This window comes from Globicephala melas, chromosome 3 (genome assembly GCF_963455315.2).
Source record: "Globicephala melas chromosome 3, mGloMel1.2, whole genome shotgun sequence".
NCBI classification, from domain to species: Eukaryota; Metazoa; Chordata; class Mammalia; order Artiodactyla; family Delphinidae; genus Globicephala; species Globicephala melas.
The window spans coordinates 130,668,638-130,688,361 of record NC_083316.1 but is presented as its reverse complement, the minus strand read 5'-3'; the positions used below and the strand labels follow the sequence as shown (position 1 = coordinate 130,688,361).

At 38.4% G+C, this 19,724-nt stretch overlaps 1 pseudogene; it reads left to right on the top strand.

Moving 5' to 3' along the window:
• The first annotated feature begins 398 nt into the window (after positions 1–398).
• On the top strand, positions 399–952 carry LOC115840735 (large ribosomal subunit protein uL22-like; annotated as a pseudogene).
• Positions 953–19,724: the final 18,772 nt, after the last annotated feature.

The following is a 19,724-nucleotide window of genomic DNA, read 5'->3' as shown; positions in this document are numbered from 1 at the left end:
TTCCAAATTGTTTTCCATGGACAGTGAAATTTCTCAAACCACTTTGACAATGGAAGACTTTTTTTCCAGAGTCTGAAGAGTATTCTTCACGGCTATGTAGGAAATGTTGGTTTCAATCCAGGAATGGTATAAAAATTTAAGTAAGGAAAAATCTCTAGGTTATACTTTGAGAAATCTTTATGGATTTTAATCAAAGCACTGGATGATGGATAGACCTTGGACTGGTAGGTAGAGTTAAGGCAAGGAGAGCTCATAATATGTGCAAGGTACACGGTAGACGATACTTAAAATGACTGAACCACCTAAAAATGGTAGACGATACCTAAAATGACTGGACCACTTAAAATGACTGGACCACTCTTCCTTTTCTGGTAAGCGGCCTGAGGTGACCTCTAAAAATGGTTTGCTATTCACATGAGCCAGAAAACCCCACAAAATCATGCAAGTCAAGAGGTTCAAATCTTCGCGTTCACTTTACGAACACTCGTGAAACTGCCCAGGCCATTAAGGGTATGCATATCCGAAAAGCCACCAAGCATCTGAAGGATGTCACTTTAAAGAAGCAACGTGTGCCATTCCATCGTTACGATGGTGGAGCTGGTAGGTGTGCCCAGGCCAGACAGTGGGGCTGGACGCAGGGTCGGTGGCCCAAAAAGAGTGCTGAATTTTTACTGCACATGCTCAAAAATGCAGAGAGTAATGCTGAACTTAAGGGCTTAGATGTAGATTCTCTGGTCATTGAGCATATCCAGGCGAACAAAGCCCCCAAGATGTGGCACAGGACTTACAGAGCTCATGGTCAGATCAACCCATACATGAGCTCTCCCTGACACAATGAGATGATCCTTACTGAAAGAGAACAGATGTTCCTAAACCAGAAGAGGAGGTTGCCCAGAAGAAAAAGATATCCCAGAAGAAACTGAAGAAACAAAGATTTATGGCCTGGGAATAAATGCTTCAAAAAATAAATGCAAATAAAAGTAAAAAAAAAAAAAGACTGGATCATCACAGGTCCTCAGGCAGAGTAGTGAGAAATAAAATTTGATAGGTGAATTGAGACCAAGAGTGGAGGATCTAAAAACCCGAACTGAAAACTTCATTCTTTATTAAGAAAAGTGACATGGAAAAAGTCCTATTTTTAAGAAGCAACCTAGCCATGATAGTTCAGTGTAAACTGCACGTAAAGAAAAAAGTCTGGAATAAACTCAGAAGATAACAGGACCCAAACTCTCCCTGAAGAATGGATCAACATGACTGTAATGACAAAAAATGATACTTTACGTAAGAAAGCATGCTAAAATTAGATAGAAATAAGGCAAAAGATGTAGAAAATTTTAATTTGCTTTTCAACAGCAGAATCAGTCTGGGGCACTGGAAAGGAGACCATCAATCATAAGGGCCAGAAAGCGTTGGACTTTAACCTTTGAGGTCCATTGAAGGCAACATGATATAGCTACAAAACTTCTTGAGCTGTACACTTGTGCTGACTGGGTTCAACCGCATCACTGTCATTTACTACTGTTTTATTCCTATCTAAAATATTTCTTTTGGTTATATACGATCACTTATATTCAAGAAGGTTCTACAATGCATGAGCTTTAAGAAATTTTATATCTTCATTTTTTACACTGTATTTAGTCTTTCAACAGATATTTTCTAAGTATCGATTATACATCAAGGACTGAGCTAGGCACTGGAGGTTCAGCACGGAACAAGACAGACATGACTGCTGCCCTGGTGGAGCTCACATTAACTACACAAAAACTTTTTTTATTAATGTACAGAAAACTAAGAATACATCCCTTGCACCATTTTCATAGAACAGCTCACCATGGCAGATCTAATGTCTTCCATGGTGCAATGCACAGATGTCAGAAACGAGAAGGCTGCATTAATTTACTGTAGATAATAACTAGACTTTTAAAAGAAAGTATGAAATCATTGATCTATAGTAAAACCAGCAACTGACTTTTCTTGCTATTCAGAGGACGTGATACTCATCACTAGCACTTAGAAACAGAATGCCAGAGTTGGAAAGGTTCAGAAAGATCAAATCATTCTACTTTGCATTTTTACCAATACAGGAACTAAATCCAAAAGAGCATAAATGATTTGTCTAAGGCTCCACAGCTATTCAGAAACAGAGAAGGAACCAGAATCAAGATGCCCTTTACATCAGCCCAATGCTCTTTCCAATACACTAGAAAGGACACCATTTCTTAAAACAGTGAGAAAGTTGGAGATTTTAGAGCAGACCTGTGATATTCATCTGCATCATCCTTCCATTTGGAGAATTACACCTCCCTTTTCATTGTCTTCTAACTCAGCTCACATGATCTGGCTGAGGCTCATCCAGACTCTCCAGCCTTCCAAGTCACAGGGAGGTCACATTCCACAGGCCTTGCCAATAAGAATGCTTCTTCTCCTCTAGACACACTAATGGGTTCAGGGATGGGTACATGCCCCAAGCTAGGTCAGGTGATGTCCTCCTTGGGATTTCTGCCCCATTATCAGGAAAGCTATTTCCGTTCCTCTAGAACCATAAACCATATGGATTCCGAAAGTCTGGAACTCTTGGAGCAATGTTCTCTGCCACAGGGATAGAGCCTGCTAGGAAAAAAAAGCAAGTAAAGCGGAACCAAGAGATGAAAGGATCAAGCAAGAAATGTCACGAGTAAGTCACCTGGATCCAGCCTGGCCTGAAACAAGACCTCCCCCAGACTTTTCTGTAAAATGAGCCACTCGATTCCATTTCTTAATCTAGTTTAAATTTTTTCACTTATAACTTTTTTAGAAAGGCCCCCAAAATACATGTACTAAACATCTACTTTCAGAATACACCCAGTGCTAGGATCTCCAACTTCAAATGTCTTTGTAGCACTATCAAAAAGGCCCATAAATTTGATGGCCAAACCAAGAGTTTCTAAGATGCCTAACAGGAAGTGTTAAGGATGATTTATTAGTAGTTACTTTTTGCTCATTAATAATTTTTATATTTATTATATGTTGAAAAGATCAGTTTGGATATATTGGTTTAAACAAAACACCTTATTAAAATTATTTTATTATTTCCTTTTTACTTATTTTAATGTGGCTTCCAAAAGGGTTAAATTATATATGTGGTTTAATTAGATTTACATTGGACACTGGTAAGCATAGGTACATACACTATGCCACAACTAGGGTGAACTTCCCCTCACCCAAAGGCTCCCAGATTTCTCCCTTCCAGTGTTCTGAGTCTGCAATCCTCTTGTAAAATGGACAGGTCCTGTCTCCCCAGTCTGACCCCATTTCCTATTTCTCCGTTTTTTTTTTTAAATGGGTATACCATAATTCTTTTACTTTCAAGTTTAAATTTTCATCAAAATTAGATTTGGACGTAATTTACAGAGTCACACAATTCTTTGAGACTTATTACGAAAAAACAGCATTCTCCTGTACTCTCATCTCTTTCTCAAAAGCAACCATTCTCAATTATTTTAGCTGTTTCTTTTGTCGCTCACCTCCATATATCTAAATAACATGCTTCTATTTCCTACTTCTTGAATTTTCAGGTTTAGGTATTTATTATCTATAGAAGATGAGAAATTTTGGAGGAAAGTAGCATGCTATGGTGGGTAAGATCATAGCTTTGGAAACATACAGACTTGGGTTACATGTCAAATACTGGTTCTGCCAGTTATGGTCTGTGTGACCTTAGGCATGTTGCTCAATCTCTCTGTTTCTCCTCTCTTGAGGCCTCAATAAGATCATGTATATGGAGTGCCTTGCACAATGCCCACCACATGTGTAAGCCTAAATACATAGCAACTATTACTGTTGATATTACAATTATTTATTGTTGTTAGTGGTAATGGTGGTAGGTACTAACTGCAATTACTGTGCTAATCATTCAGGATGCAAAATGGAATAAGGTACAAATCTTGCCCTTCAAGTTGCTAACAACCACCGTTCAGAATACTGATAGGTGTCAAATAAAGGATACCAGCCACAAACACTCTGGATTCCAAGGATGAGAGAGAGAACCATGAACTTAAATGGATGGGGAAGATTCTATTGCCTGAAAATTACAGTAAGTAAAATGTATTACTGCTCCTATTTCTGCCAGCAGACATTCATGGTAGCAGATCTAAAAATAGGTAAGAAGTAGAAGAAACCTAAATGATGAGCCAGCCAAATTCCCCATTTTACAGATGGAGAAACTGAAGCCCCTTTAGAGAAGAAACTTACCCAGATCACACAACTAGCCACTCAAAAAGTGAGGGTGAGAAAGCTGTTTGAAGCTTTTGAAGTTTGAGGCTTCTCTGTGTCAATTCTGAACAGAGTAGCTAATCCATTTCTGCACATAATTTACTACAGAGTAACCTCCATCTCACCTCCTGTCAGTTTCAGGATTGTATCATTTCCTGTGATCTCTGTTGCTGTCATTAGTCAATTCCTTAAACTGACCTGAATTCAACATCTTCACTGTAGTCATTTATTTTAAAAGTTTCAACTGGCAGTTTGTTGAAAGACATATCATTTTTCTCATGACAGTATCACTCTTGATCTAAATTGTTCTCATAAGCGGGATCAGAAACAGGAAGTGGAATTATTCTCTTCTTTTGACATTGATCTTGCTTCCTTCTGTGGGGATCTGCTCCAGGCATACAAGTCCAGCCCCCTTGGACCTAATATTCCAATTCCTGCTGCCTAGACAGCTCCATGGACCTGAATCAGAATTCCTAGTATTAGATTAGCATCTCCGCCTAGGGGACAGCCATGTTCTCATTTAACTCAACTTTTTTCTGATGTTTTAAAACCCTTTAGTTCTAACCTTTTAAATGCTTATGCCACTTATTTCCATAGTTTCCATAGAAGAATAAACATGCGATCTATTACTTTTCTGGCCTCTCAGCCGGGTAAGACTCTACACTCCCAATGCAGTGGGCCTGGGTTTGATCTTGGTCAGGGAAACAGATCCCACATGCATGCCACAACTAAGAGTTTGCATGCCACAACTGAGAGTTTGCATGCCACAACTAAGGAGCCTGAGTGCCGCAACTAAGAAGTCTACGTGCCTCAGTGAAGATCCCGTGTGCCGCAACTAAGAGCTGGAGCAGCCTATATTTTAAAAAAATGAAAAAAAAAAAAAAGATATCCCATATCCCCAAGCCAATCCCACTGCACATTTATAAAAATTTGTTCTCAAAAGTCACACTGTCCAGCCATGGATTTAAATTTATTCTCTGAGATGTCTGACATTCTCCATTCTCACCGACAAATCACAGGGAATTTTACAGTTCCCCACTCTGATAGCCTCATGGTTCTCTGTTGTTCTATCACCAGCTGGATTATCATCCACGGAACCGTGGTGGGTTCCAAAGAGACAGAAGGCTGTTTTCAATCCATTTGTTATTTTAATGACAAAGAATCACCCCATAAGCCTTGTTAAAACCTCATGTAATCTAGAAAAAATAGAGGCATCAAGCTTCTTAAGCAGGAGCAAGGTACTATCACCATCCGTCAAACCTGAAATAATGGAGTGGAAGGAGGCCTAGAAAGGCTGTCCTGGGAGGCATGTGGTCATCCCAGAATGAGTCAGCAAGAGCTTTTAGCATCAGCTACCACATCGTTTCACCCTCATTTTATCAGGAAGGAAAACCTTGCATACTTATTCTCAAACTTTAGTTAGAAAAGTCTTGTGTGCAGTCAAAACACCAGGAAAAATAAAGTAATAGAACAATAACTCATGCACAGATCTTGAAGATCATTTGTTGCACTTTAAAAGTGTGTAAACTAAAACCTGGAGTGCAGAAGGGACCAAGCCTCTCCCCAAGACTCTTTTTAAATGGCCTTAATGTCATCTGAAGTGTGATTTGCCAATACTCATTATTCTAGTCTTGGCTCTGTCACTTATTAGCTGCATAATACTGGACAATTTGCTGAGCCTCTCCAAGCCTCAGTTCCCTCATCTGTAAAGTAGCTATAACAACACTGCCTACCTTATGATGTTGTTACAAGGATTAATTAATATATGTACATGAAGTGATAATCACATAGTAAATATTTAATAAGTGATAGACATCAATACTATTATCTATGATGTGAAATTTTAGTATGATGCACCTATGGAGAAATGTTGATCTGAATTCCACCCCTTAATCCTCTGTGTCCCAATCTCTTGCTCACTCTCTCTCTTTCACAGATGTGTTCTATAAGCACAAAATGTGGAGTCAGGAAACCTGGACTTCAGTGTCAGCTTCGCCATACTATATGTTGGGTGACCTTGGGAAATCAGTTTACCAATCTAGGCACTAGTCTCCTCACTTTTAAGATGGGGAAGTGAGATGAGGTGATATCTATGGTCCTAAACATCTACACTATTAAATAAATTCTAGAATCTATACCATTGACTGGCTGCCCAGGTCATTTTCCTAGATTTCCAGTCAAAGGGAAAAGTGTCTAGCAATACTCAGCCCCACAGATAATCTCTCTCAAGGACTGGAAGAAGGTGGAGCTCTAAGCTCAACTCCCCATCCTAAAATCACAATCCAGGATTTACTCTGAAAACCACCAAACAACTCCCCATGGGTGATAAAGCCTGGACCTGCTGAAAGACCCCACCTGTCTCAAGAAAGTCCCCATCACTCTCCTCTACCAGCGTGTCATGGACCTTTGCAATTTCCATCACTCTCCCCAACACTATGGCAGCTTCTGTCTTACTTTCAGAGAAGCTTAGTTATTGAGGAAGGGGGCAATGTTGCTGAAGAGGCCCAATGCTGTCCAATCAGAACATTTTCACTTTTAAGGGCCTTGTTTTTCAATAAATGAATGTCACCAAAAGAGACAGAGAGAAGTCTAGGAATAAAGTTCAGAGCAGCCATCTCTGTAAGATGGTCTCTGAAGCCCTACTTAATTTTATTTTTTGAAAGTGTTTGGAGTGTTTCTTATAAGCTAGGTGTTGTTCTAAGAGCTTCACCTATATCATCTCATTGAATCTTCACCACAATCTTGGGAGGTAGGTACTTTGTTATCACTATGCTATAAACAAGGAAACTGAAGCACAACCCTACCATGATCAAGTATGTAAATTTCCAACATATATTACCTACCTGTCCACTGAAACTAAGATTTATTCTGCTAGTCATATTTATCTTGTGGTTTTTGTTTCTTTTTTTAGATGTTGGGGGTAGGAGTTTATTAATTAATTAATTTATTTTTGCTGTGTTGGGTCTTCGTTTCTGTGCAAGGGCTTTCTCTAGTTGTGGCAAGTGGGGGCCACTCTTCATCGCGGTGCGCAGGCCTCTCACTATCGCAGCCTCTCTTGTTGCGGAGCACAGGCTCCAGACGCGCAGGCTCGGTAGTTGTGGCTCACGGGGCTAGTTGCTCCGCGGCATGTGGGATCCTCCCAGACCAGGGCTCAAACCCGTGTCCCCTGCATTAGCAGGCAGATTCTCAACCACTGCGCCACCAGGGAAGCCCTATCTTGTGGTTTTGATATAGATTTTTTTTTTCCCCTTTTTAGGCAGTGCTTGCTTATTCTGTTATGGGTTTTAATTGAGCCTCCTTCATGTCTGTGTGGCAGATGTGTAAAATCATTAAGTACTATTGAAAACTCTCAACAGGAATATTGATTTTTTCCTACAGTTCTTTCCTGAGATGATTATTACTGACAATTTAGACTTATGCATGTTAAAATAAATTGACCTGGCATGCGCCACTAAATACAATCCAAGTGATCTTTGGTTGCCCAATTTTAAATCCTCAGATGAAATGATACAGTTTGGGGGGTGAGAAACAGGGAAATACCTGTCATTTTAGCCAACAACTTGAAACTGTATGAATACAAAGGTTTTTTTCTCTCTCTTTTTTCTTGAATGCCTTTTAAAAAATAAATTACCCTTTAAATTTAAGCACTTTTGTTCCAGTATCAGTCAGGTTTTCCATAGGAACAAAACCAATAGGAGATATATATATACACACACACACACACACATATATAATTTTATTATATATAAAATATTATACATAATATACAATATTATATTATAACTGTATAATACATATAACTTTATATATTATATATATAATTTTTTTTCCAGTCTGAGTCCAAAGGCCTGAGAACCAGAAATGCTGATGGTGTAATTTCCAGTTCAAGGGTAAGAGAAGACCAACGTTCCAGCTTATGTAGTCAGGAAGAGAGAGCAAATTCTCCCTTCCTCCCCGTTTTTGTTCTTTTCAGCCCTCAACGAACTAGACAAGGTCCACCTGTAATGGGGAAGGCAATCTGCTTTACACAGTCTGTTGACTGAAAAGCTAATCTCATCCAGAAACACCCTCACAGACACACCAGAAATAATGTTTAATCAACTATCTGGGAATCCTATGACCCAGTCAAGTTGACACGGAAAATTAACCATCACAGTTTCACTGTTCCTCCAAGTTAAATGACACTGTATAGAAGTCAAATTGTACATTAGGAAGTGGTTAAAAAAAAAAACTGGAATTTTTTTCTTTTATATCATTCAGGAAAGATGGACTACCTTTCAGATCACAGAAAGTTCCATACATTTGTCTTTCTTCTAGTCATCAGTAAAACTCCTTAATGCCAGAAATCACATTATGTAAACTTGTGCTCCCCTCAAAACTTCAACAGTTCTTAGAACATAGGAGGCACAGTAAAATGAATGCAGGACAATATACAGTCATTGAACACGTGAAAGGAATTATGAGATTGGCTCATTTACACTGACATGTAACTCATAAGCAAAAGCACTTTTGAGTAGAGGACCCACTATGTGCAAGATTGGTATTTAATAGCTAAATGATCAACTGGAATGAGTATCACCTTCCCAAAGTTATTCACATGGATCTTCAGCTCTGACCAAATTTACAGAAACTGTGGCCAACATCTTAATTTTTCCCTTGCTAAATTACTATGGAGATGAATTTTAGCAACTTAATCCACCCTGCTTAAACTAATTCTTCATTAAAGCGTAACTTTCTCCCATAGGGAAACTTCTAAAGCCACCAGATATAAGCGTGAACACCTCTGGTTTGTTTTAATTCTTTTTCTTAAGTGAGAAGTTGAGCACATTTTGCCAAGGATTAAATCTCCTCAGGTCTCACAAATTTGGTATTTTCAAACTAAATTCGTGGTCTCACACTGCAACTCTTTTGCAGCTGGAGGAAAACCACTTCATGCTGCTATGGGAAAAGTATTTAAATGACCCAGAAAGATGGCAAAGGGCTTAAGTAAGTCCATACCCCCTAACATTTCTGCTAAATTCAATATTAATATCCTAAAAAGCTGTGGATTACATTTCTCCTTATACTGCTTAATAGGCTTTCAAATGATCAAGAACTTACTTTTTTTAAGTTAAAACACTCAAAAGGATGTGAAGACAAGCCAGACTGGGAGGAAATATTTGCAAAAGCCATTTCTGATAAAAGGCTATTAACCAAAGTATACAAAGAACACTTAAAACTCAACAATAAGGAAATGAACAACCTGATTTTAAAATGGGTCAAAGATCTGAACAGACACCTCATCAAAGAAGATATACAGATGGTAAATAGGCATATAAAAAGATGGAGAGCATCACATATCATTAAAGAATTGAAAATTAGAACATGAGATACCACTATACATCTATTAGAATGGCCCAAATCCAAAACACTGACACCACCAAATGCTGGCTAGGATGTGGAGCAATAAGAACTCTCATTGCTGGTGGGAACACAGAATGGTACAGCCATTTTGAAAGACAGTTCAACAGTTTCTGGCAAAACTAAACACACTCTTACCATATGGTCCAGCAATTATGTTTCTTGGTATTTACCAAAACGAGTTAAAAACTTATGTCTACACAAAAACCTGCACATGATGTTTACAGCAGCTTTATTCAGAATTGCTAAAACTTGGAAGCAACCAACATATTCTTCAGTAGGTGTCTGGATAAATAAGCTGTGGTACATCCAGACAATGGAATATTCAGTGCTAAAAAGAAATGAGCTAGCAAGCCACAAAAAGACATGGAGGAATGTTAATGCACATTACGAAGTGAAAGAAGACAATCTGAAAAGGCTACATACTGTATGATCACAACTACATGACATTCTGAAAAGGCAAATCTATGGAAATAGTAAAAAGATCAAGCATTGCCAGGAGTTAGGGAGGAAGAAGGGATGAATACATAGGTGGGGGACATCTTAGGCACACCCAAAGAGCCAATCCAACAGGAAGGATCTTGTGAATGGTGGCAAGAGAAGTAGAGTCTTCATACGTCTGAGACTCAACATATGCATCCAATCTAAAAAAGCAATCCTTTTCTTCAAAGCTCAGAAACAAGGTTTGGACTGCATTTCCCATTAAATTTCTGAAAAGCCACATCAACTACGTTAGAATGCAGACACTCTTTTTTTTTTTTTTTTAACAGTGTGAAAGATTTCAGCATGATTTGATGAGCACCTGCTTTGAGATTTCAGCTAATGCTATTAGAATCCTTATAGGCAGATGATACTGGGGTAAGGGCAGTTGCTTGGAACCACGCTGTTCCATTATCATCCGGCCACCAATCTAGATTAAATGGCAAAGACAGAATTAGAACAAACTTTGAATATAACTGGAGTCCATCCTAGGCTTATCTTTTCGGATTCTTACATGAGAGCATGCACAAGAATACCATTTATACAAATTCAATTTCTATCAACTCAGAGCATGTACCTAAATATCAAGTGTATCTAGAGCGTGAGCTTTGAAGGAGCCAATCAAATAATGTTGCACTCATTTGATGCCCTTTTACCCTTCAGAAAAAAATAAGTCTGATGTACTTGGACAAAATCAAACTCAGGGGATTCTTTATTTTCTATACAAAACAGTGGTTCTCATTTAGGGGCATTTTGTCACTCATCCCTAGGGGACATTTAACAATGGCTACAGACTTTTTAGTTGTCACAACTGAGGGAAGAGACTGCAACTGGCATCTAGTGGACAGAGACCAGAGAAACGGCTAAACATTCCATAATACACAAGATAGTCCCCCACGACAAAGAATTACCTGATCCAAAATGTCAACAATGCCAAGCTTCAGAAATATTATTAGTATTCCAAGGTAACATTTTTGTAATTTTTCCTTCCACTGTACAAGTAAATGTCTTAGAAGCATTGCACATAGTCTTTACTTTTGCCTCTTCACCTCGCACTAACACCACATCCAACCCCAATCTGGACCCAGCTCCCTTCATTCCAACAAAACGGTTGTCACTGTAGTCATCCATGAGCTCCTACCACCAAATCCAGCGTACACTTCTCATCCTGCTTGACCTCTTTATGAAAGATTCTCTCCTCTTGCTTCCAGAACCCTAAATTCTCCTGGTTTTCTTCTTCTCTTTCTTCCCTGTCTCATTAGTAAGTTTCTCTTCTTTATAGCACCATTATGTAATAGAGTTCCATGATTCAGTGTTAGGCCCTCTCTCTCTTTAACTTTTCTCAAGGTAACTGGGTTAGTTTCCTATCGCTGCTGTAATTACCCCAAACTTGGTGGCTTCAAACAGCACCGTTTTATCATCTTACAGTTCTGGAGATCAGAATTCCAAAATGGGTCTCACTGTACTAAAATCCAAGTCTAATCAGAGCTATGTTCCTTTCTGAAGACACTAGGGGAAAATCTATTTCTGGTCTTTTCCAGCTTCTAGGGCTGCCCCTATTCCTTGACTAGAGGCTCCTTCCATTATAAGCTGATTCACTTTGTTATAAAGCAGAAACTAACACACCATCGTAAAGCAATTATACTTCAATAAAGATATTAAAATAAATAAAATGCCAAAAATAAATAAATAAATAAAGTAGTTTGGCAAACTAGTAAATATAACAAATGATAATTTAAAAATAAAATGTTATTAACAAACCACAAAACAAAACACACAAAAAAAAGCCAGCAATGACAGGACAAGGCTTTCTCACGTCACATCCCTCTGAAACTGACTCTTCTACTGCTGTCTCCCACATTTAAGGACCCTTGTGATTACACTGGGTCCACCTAGATAATCCAGGATAATCTCTATTGCACAGTCAGCTGAATAACAACCTTAATTCCACATGCTATCTTAATTTCCCTTTGCCATGTAAGATAACGTATTCACAGGCTCTGCAGATTATGACATGGACATCTTGGAGAGGCCGTTATTCTGTCTACCACAGTAATTTACTTTACATTACCACCCATTTGTGCACAGATGACTCCCAATTTCATATTTTGTATCTATAACCTACACTTCTCTTCTCAATGCTAGATCCAAATATTCAAGTGTTCAAGAGAAAACTCCAGACCCAAAACAAACTCATGACCTTCCTCCCTGAATATGGTCCTTTGCCAGCGTTCTCAGGTTCAGTGAATGGCATCATCAGCCATTCAGTTACTAGAAACTTGGGTGTTGGTCATCCTTAACATTTCCTTTTTCTTTACCTCCATTTTCAATCTAGTACCAAGTCCTTTTACCTTCTAATTATCACATGAATTCATCTACGTCTTACCATCTCCATCCCTCTCCCCAACTACTGTCATTCAAGAGACCTTTAGCTCATCTGAACTACTGGAAGACCATCCTAACTAGTCTACCCTTACTAGTTAGCTAGCTTTGACCCCTTCCAACCCCCATTCCTCATATGGCAGAATTATCTTTTTGGAACTCAAATCTGATCAAGTCATCCTTCTGCTCAAATTCTGTAATGGCTTCCTGTTTTTCTAGGTGTAAAAACAAATCCCTGGAATATGGCACAGAAGGCTCTTCCAAGCCTAGCCCCGTATCTCTCTCCAGCTTCACAGGGGAACAGAACACACTGCTTTTCTCCCAGAATGAGATGTACCCACCTCTCGCACCTCACAGGACCTTGGCACACACTGCTCTCTTCCAGGAATATTTCTTCCATTTCTCTCTTGCTGTATTTGACTCAAAACTTAACTATCACACCTCCTCAGGGCAGCCTTCCCTGACGTCCCTTGCTCAATCCTTAAAACACCATGCCTCTCTCTTTTGTAACACTTAACATAATTGCAGTTTGGGGGACTTCCCTGGTGATCCAGTGGTTAAGACTTTGCCTTCCAATGAAGCAGGTGCGGGTTCGATCCCTGATCAGGGAGCTAAGATCCCACATGCCTCGCAGCCAAAAAAAAACAAAACAAAAAAACCCCACAAAAAAGAAGCAGGATGGTAACAAATTCAATAAAGACTTTAAAATTAGTCCACATCAAAAAAAAAATCTTAAAAAACAATGATAAAAAAAATAGTTGCAGTTTTAAATTTCTCTGTGAGATTATTTAATCAATAGTTCTCTTCCGGGCTTCCCTGGTGGCGCAGTGGTTGAGAGTCCGCCTGCTGATGCAGGGGACACGGGTTCGTGCCCCGGTCCGGGAAGATCCCACATGCCGCGGAGCGGCTGGGCCCGTGAGCCATGGCCGCTGAGCCTGCGCGTCCGGAGCCTGTGCTCCGCAACGGGAGAGGCCACAACAGTGAGAGGCCTGCGTACCACAAGAAACAAAAACAAAATAAAACAAAACAAAAAAAATAGTTCTCTTCCCCATTTGATTGTCCAATGAAAGCAGGACAGTATCTGTGCTCATCACTGAATCCCTAGTGCCTAGCTCAGGATTAGGCACAATGTCGGCACTCAATAACTATTTGTTAAATGGGTAAATAAATGACAATTGTATGTGGAATTTTTTAAAAAAATGATGCAAATGAACTTACTTACAAAACAGAAACAGACTCACAGACTTAGAAAAAAAACTTATGGTTACCAAAGAGGAAAGGTGCAGGGGAGAGACAGATTGGGAGTTTGGGATTGACATGTACACACTACATGTTTAAAATAGATAAACAACAAGGACCTACTGTATAGCACAGGGAATTCTGCTCAATATTCTTTTTTTAAACATCTTTATTGGAGTATAATTGCTTTACAATGTTGTATTAGATTCTGCTGTATAACAAGGTGAATCAGCTATATGTATACATAGATCCCCATATCCCCTCCCTCTTGCCTCTCCATCCCACCCTCCTTATCCCACCCTTCTAGGTGGTAGCAAAGCACGGAGCTGATCTCCCTGTGCTATGCAGCTGCTTCCCACTAGCTAGCTATTTTACATTTGGAACTGTATATATGTCAATGTTACTCTCTCACTTCGTCCCAGCTTACCCTTCCCCCTCCCTGTGTCCTCAAGTCCATTCTCTACATCTGTGTCTTTATTCCAGTCCTGCCCCTAGGTTCATCAGAACCAGTTTATTTTTAGATTCCATATATATGTGTTAGCATACGGTATTTGTTTTTTGCTTTCTGACTTACTTCACTCTATATGACAGTCTCTAGGTCCATCCACCTCACCACAAATAACTCAATTTCGGGTTTTTTTATGGCTGAGTAATATTCCATTGTATATATGTGCCACATCTTCTTTATCCATTCATCTGTCGAGGGACACTTAGATTGATTCCATGTCCTGGTTATTGTAAATAGAGATGCAGTGAACATTGTGGTACATCACTCTTTTTGAATTATGTTTTTCTCAGGGTATATGCCCAGCAGTGGGATTGGTGGGTCATATGGTAGTTCTATTTTTAGTTTTTTAAGGAACCTCCATACTGTTCTCCATAGGGGCTGTAACAATTTACACTCCCACCAACAGTGCAAGAAGGTTCCCTTTTCTCCATACCCTCTCCAGCATTTATTGTTTGTAGATTTTTTGATGATGGCCATTCTGACTGGTGTGAGGTGATACCTCATTGTAGTTTTGATTTGCATTTCTCTAATGATTAGTGATGTTGAGCAACCTTTCATGTGTTTGTCGGCAATCTGTATATCTTCTTTGGAGAAATGTCTATTTAGGTCTTCTGCCCATTTTTGGATTGGGTTGTTTGTTTTTTTGATATTGAGCTGCATGAGCTGCTTGTATATTTTGGAGATTAATCCTTTGCCAGTTGCTTCATTTGCAAATATTTTGTCCCATTCTGAGGGTTGCCTTTTCGTCTTGTTTATGGTTTCCTTTGCTGTGCAAAAGCTTTGAAGTTTCATTAGGTCCCATTTGTTTATTTTTGCTTTGATTTCCACTTCTCTAGGAGGTAAGTCAAAAAGGATCTTGCTGTGATTTATGTCATACAGCATCTGCCTATGTTTTCCTCTAAGGGTTTTGTAGTGTCTGGCCTTACATTTAGGTCTTTAATCCATTTTGAGTGTATTTTTGTGTTTGGTGATAGGGAGTGTTCTAATTTCATTCTTTTCCATGTAGCTGTCCAGTTTTCCCAGCACGACTTATTGAAGAAGCTGTGTTTTCTCCACTGTATATTCTTGACTCCTTTATCAAAGATAAGGTGACCATATATGCATGGGTTTATCTCTGGGCTTTCTATCCTGTTCCATTGATCTATATTTCTGTTTTTGTGCCAGTAAAATACTGTCTTGATTACTGTAGCTTTGTAGTATAGTCTGAAGTCTGGGAGCCTGATTCCTCCAGCTCTGTTTTTCTTTCTCAAGATTACTTTGGCTATTCGGGGTCTTTGTGTTCCCATAAAAATTGTGCAATTCTTTGTTCTAGTTCTCTGAAAAATGCCACTGATAGTTTGATAGGGATTGCATTGATCTGTAGATTGCTTTGGGTAGTAGAGTCATTTTCACAATGTTGATTCTTTCAATCCAAGAACAAGGTATATCTCTCCATGTGTTTGTATCATCTTTAATTTCTTTCATCAGTGTCTTACAGTTTTCTGCATATAGGTCTTTTGTCTCCTTAGGTAGGTTTATTCCTAGATATTTTATTTTTGTTGTTGCAATGGTAAATGGGAGTGTTTCCTTAATTTCTCTTTCAGATTTTTCATCATTAGTGTATAGAAATGCAAGAGATTTCTGTGCATTAATTTTGTATCCTGCTACTTTACCAAATTCATCGGTTAGCTCTACCAGGTTTCTGGTAGCAACTTTAGGATTCTCTATGTATAGTATCATGTTATCTGCAAACAGTGACAGTTTTACTTCTTTTCCGATTTGGATTCATTTTACTTCTTTTCCTTCTGATGGCTGTGGCTAAACTTCCAAAACTATATTGAATAATAGTGGTGAGAGTGGGCAAACTTGTCTTGTTCCTGATCTTAGCGGAAATGGTTTCAGTTTTTCACCACTGAGAATGATATATGGCCTTTATTATGTTGGGGTAGGTTCCCTCTATGCCCACTTTCTGGAGAGTTTTTATCATAAATGGGTGTTGAATTTTGTCAAAAGCTTTTCCTGCATCTGTTGAGATTACCACATAGTTTTTATCCTTCAATTTGTTAATATGGTGTATCACATTGATTGATTTGCGTATACTGAAGAATTCTTGCATTCCTAGGATAAACCCCACTTGACCATGGTGTATGATCCTTTTAATGTGCTGTTGGATTCTGTTTGCTAGTATTTTGTTGAGGATTTTTGCATCTATGATCATCAGAGATATTGGCCTGTAGTTTTCTTTTTTGTGACATCTTTGTCTGGTTTTGGAACCAGGGTGATGGTGGCCCCGTAGAATGAGTTTGTGAGTGTTCCTCCCTCTGCTATATTTTGGAAGAGTTTGAGAAGGATAGGTGTTACCTCTTCTCTAAATGTTTGATAGAATTCCCCTGTGAAGCCGTCTGGTCCTGGGCTTTTGTTTGTTGGAAGATTTTTAATCACAGTTTCAATTTCAGTGTTTTGGTTTGTATGTTTATGTTCTCTATTTCTTCCTGGTTCTGTCTTGGAAGGTAGTGCTTTTCTAAGAATTTGTCCATTTCTTCCAGGATGTCCATTTTATTGGTATATAGTTGCTTGTAGTAATCACTCATGATCCTTTGTATTTCTGCAGTGTCAGTTGTTACTTCTCCTTTTTCATTTCTAATTCTGTTGAGTCTTCTCCCTTTTTTTCTTGATGAGTCTGGCTAATGGTTTATCTATTTTGTTTTTCATCTCAAAGAACAAGTTTTTAGTTTTACTGATCTTTTCTATAGTTTCCTTCATTTCTTTTTCATTTATTTCTGATCTGATCTTTATGATTTCTTTCCTTCTGCTATCTTTGGGTTTATTTTGTTCTCCTTTCTCTGATTGCTTTAGATGTAAGGTTAGGTTGTTTATTTGAGATGTTTCTTCTTTCCTGAGGTAGGATTGTATTGCTCTAAACTTCCCTCTTAGAACTGCTTTTGCTGCACCCCATAGGTTTCGGGTCGTGTTTTCATTGTCATTTGTTTCTCGGTAGTTTTTGATTTCCTCTTTGATTTCTTCAGTGATCTCTTGGTTATGTAGTAACGTATTGTTTAGCCTCCATGTGTTTGTATTTTTTACAGTTTTTTCCTGTAATTGATATCTAGTCTCACAGTGTTGTGGTCAGAAAAGATACTTGATACTATTTCAATTACCTTATATGTACCAAGGCTTGATCTGTGACCCAAGATATAGTCTATCCTGGAGAATGTTCCATGAGCATTTGAGAAGAAAATGTTTTCTGTTGTTTTTGGATGGAATGTCCTATAAATATCAATTAAGTCCATCTTGTTTAATGTATCATTTGAAGCTTATGTTTCCTTATTTATTTTCATTTTGGTTAATCTGTCCATTGGTGAAATTGGGGTGTTAAAGTCCCCTACTATGATTGTGTTACTGTCGATTTCCCCTTTTATGGCTGTTAGCATTTGCCATATGTATTTGAGGTGCTCCTATTTTGGGTGCATAAATATTTACAATTGTTATATTTTCTTCTTGGATTGATCCCTTGATCATTATGCAGTGTCCTTCTTTGTCTCTTGTAATAGTGTTTATTTTAAAGTCTATTTTGTCTGATATGAGAATTGCTACTCCAGCTTTCTTCTGATTTCCATTTGCATGGAATAACTTTTACCATCCCCTCACTTTCAGTCTGTATGTGTCCCTAGGTCTGAAGTGGGTCTCTTGTAGACAGCCTATGTACAGGTCTTGTTTTTGTAACCATTCAGCCAGTCTATGTCTTTTGGTGGGAGCATTTAATCCATTTAAATTTAAGGTAATTATTGAGATGTATGTTCCTATTACCATTTTCTTAATTGCTTTGGGTTTGTTTTTGTAGGTCTTTTCCTTCTTTTGTGTTTCCTGCCTAGACAAGTTCCTTTAGCATTTATCGTAAAGCTTGTTTGGTGGTGCTGAATTCTCTTAACTTTTGTTTATCTGTAAAGGTTTTAATTTCTCCTTCGAATCTGAATGAGATCCTTGCTGGGTAGAGTAATCTTGGTTGTAGGTTTTTCCTTTTCATCACCTTAAATATGTTTTGGCTTGCAGAGTTTCTATGAAAAATCAGGTCTTAACCTTTTGGGGATTTTTTTGTATGTTATGTGTTGTTTTTCCCTTGCTGCTTTTAATATTTTTTCTTTGTATTTAATTTTTGACAGTTCGATTAATATGTGTCTCGGCATGTTTCTCTTTGGGGTTATCCTGTATGGTACTCTCTGTGCTTCCTGGGCTTGACTATTTCCTTTCCCACGTTAGGGAAGTTTTCGACCATAATCTCTTCAAATATTTTCTCAGACCCTTTCTTTTTTTCTTCTTCTTCTGGAACCCCTATAATTTGAATGTTGGTGCGTTTAATGTTGTCCCAGAGGTCTCTGAGACTGTCCTCAATTCTTTTCATTCTTTTTTCCGTATTCTGCTCCCTGGCAGTTATTTCCACCATTTTATCTTCCAGCTCACTTATCCGTTCTTCTGTCTCAGTTTTTCTGCTACTGATTCCTTTGAGAGTATTTTTAATTTCAGTAATTGTGTTGTTCATCACTGTTTATTTGCTCTTTAGTTCTTCTAGATCCTTGTTAAATGTTTCTTGCATTTTCTCCATTCTGTTTCTGAGCTTTTGGGTCATCTTTACTATCACTATTCTGAATTCCTTTTCAGGTAGGTTGCCTGTTTCGTCTTCATTTATTTGGTCTTGTAGGTTTTTACCATGCTCCTTTGTCTCTAACATATTTTTTTCATTTCTTTTTTTTTTTTTTTTTTTTCTGATAGATGGTGCTGTATTCCTGTCTTACTGGTTGTTTGGCCTGAGACGTCCATTACTGGAGTTTGCAGGCAGTTGGATAGAGCTGGGTCTTGGTGCTGAGATGAAGACCTCCGGGAGGCCTCGCTCTGATTGATATGCCCTGGAGTCTGAGGTTCTCTGTTAGTCCAGTGGTTTGAATTTGGAGCTCCCACCACAGAAGCTGGGCCTGGCCTCTGGCCTGGTAACCAAGATCCCGCAAGCTTCGTGGTGTGGTAAAAAAATAAATAAATAAAAATAAAAGAAAGAAAGAAAAAAAGGAGCAGTACAATATCAAATAATAAAAAACAAAATAAAATTAGAAAGATAAAAAATATATTAGGAAAAATAAAAGTATAATTGAAACAACTGCAACAAGATAAAATAAAACTACAACAGAAAAAAAAAAAAGTGGGGTGGGGGGGACAAGCCAGAAGGAGAGAACAATAACAAAGTATAAAGAATAAAATAAAATTAGAAAAATAAAAGATTTATTAGGAAAAATAAAAATATAAAAGAATGAACAACAATGAATCAACAAGGTAAATCAGAACCCCAATCTAAAAGAGGAAAAAAGAAAAGAAAAAAAGCCTTGGTTATGGGGGCGGAGTTTAGGCAGGGACGGAACTTAGGCAGGGGCAGGGTTTAGGGTGGGGCAGGTCTTAGGCAGGTGAGGGCCTAGGCTCAGGACCCACATAGGTGGAAAAG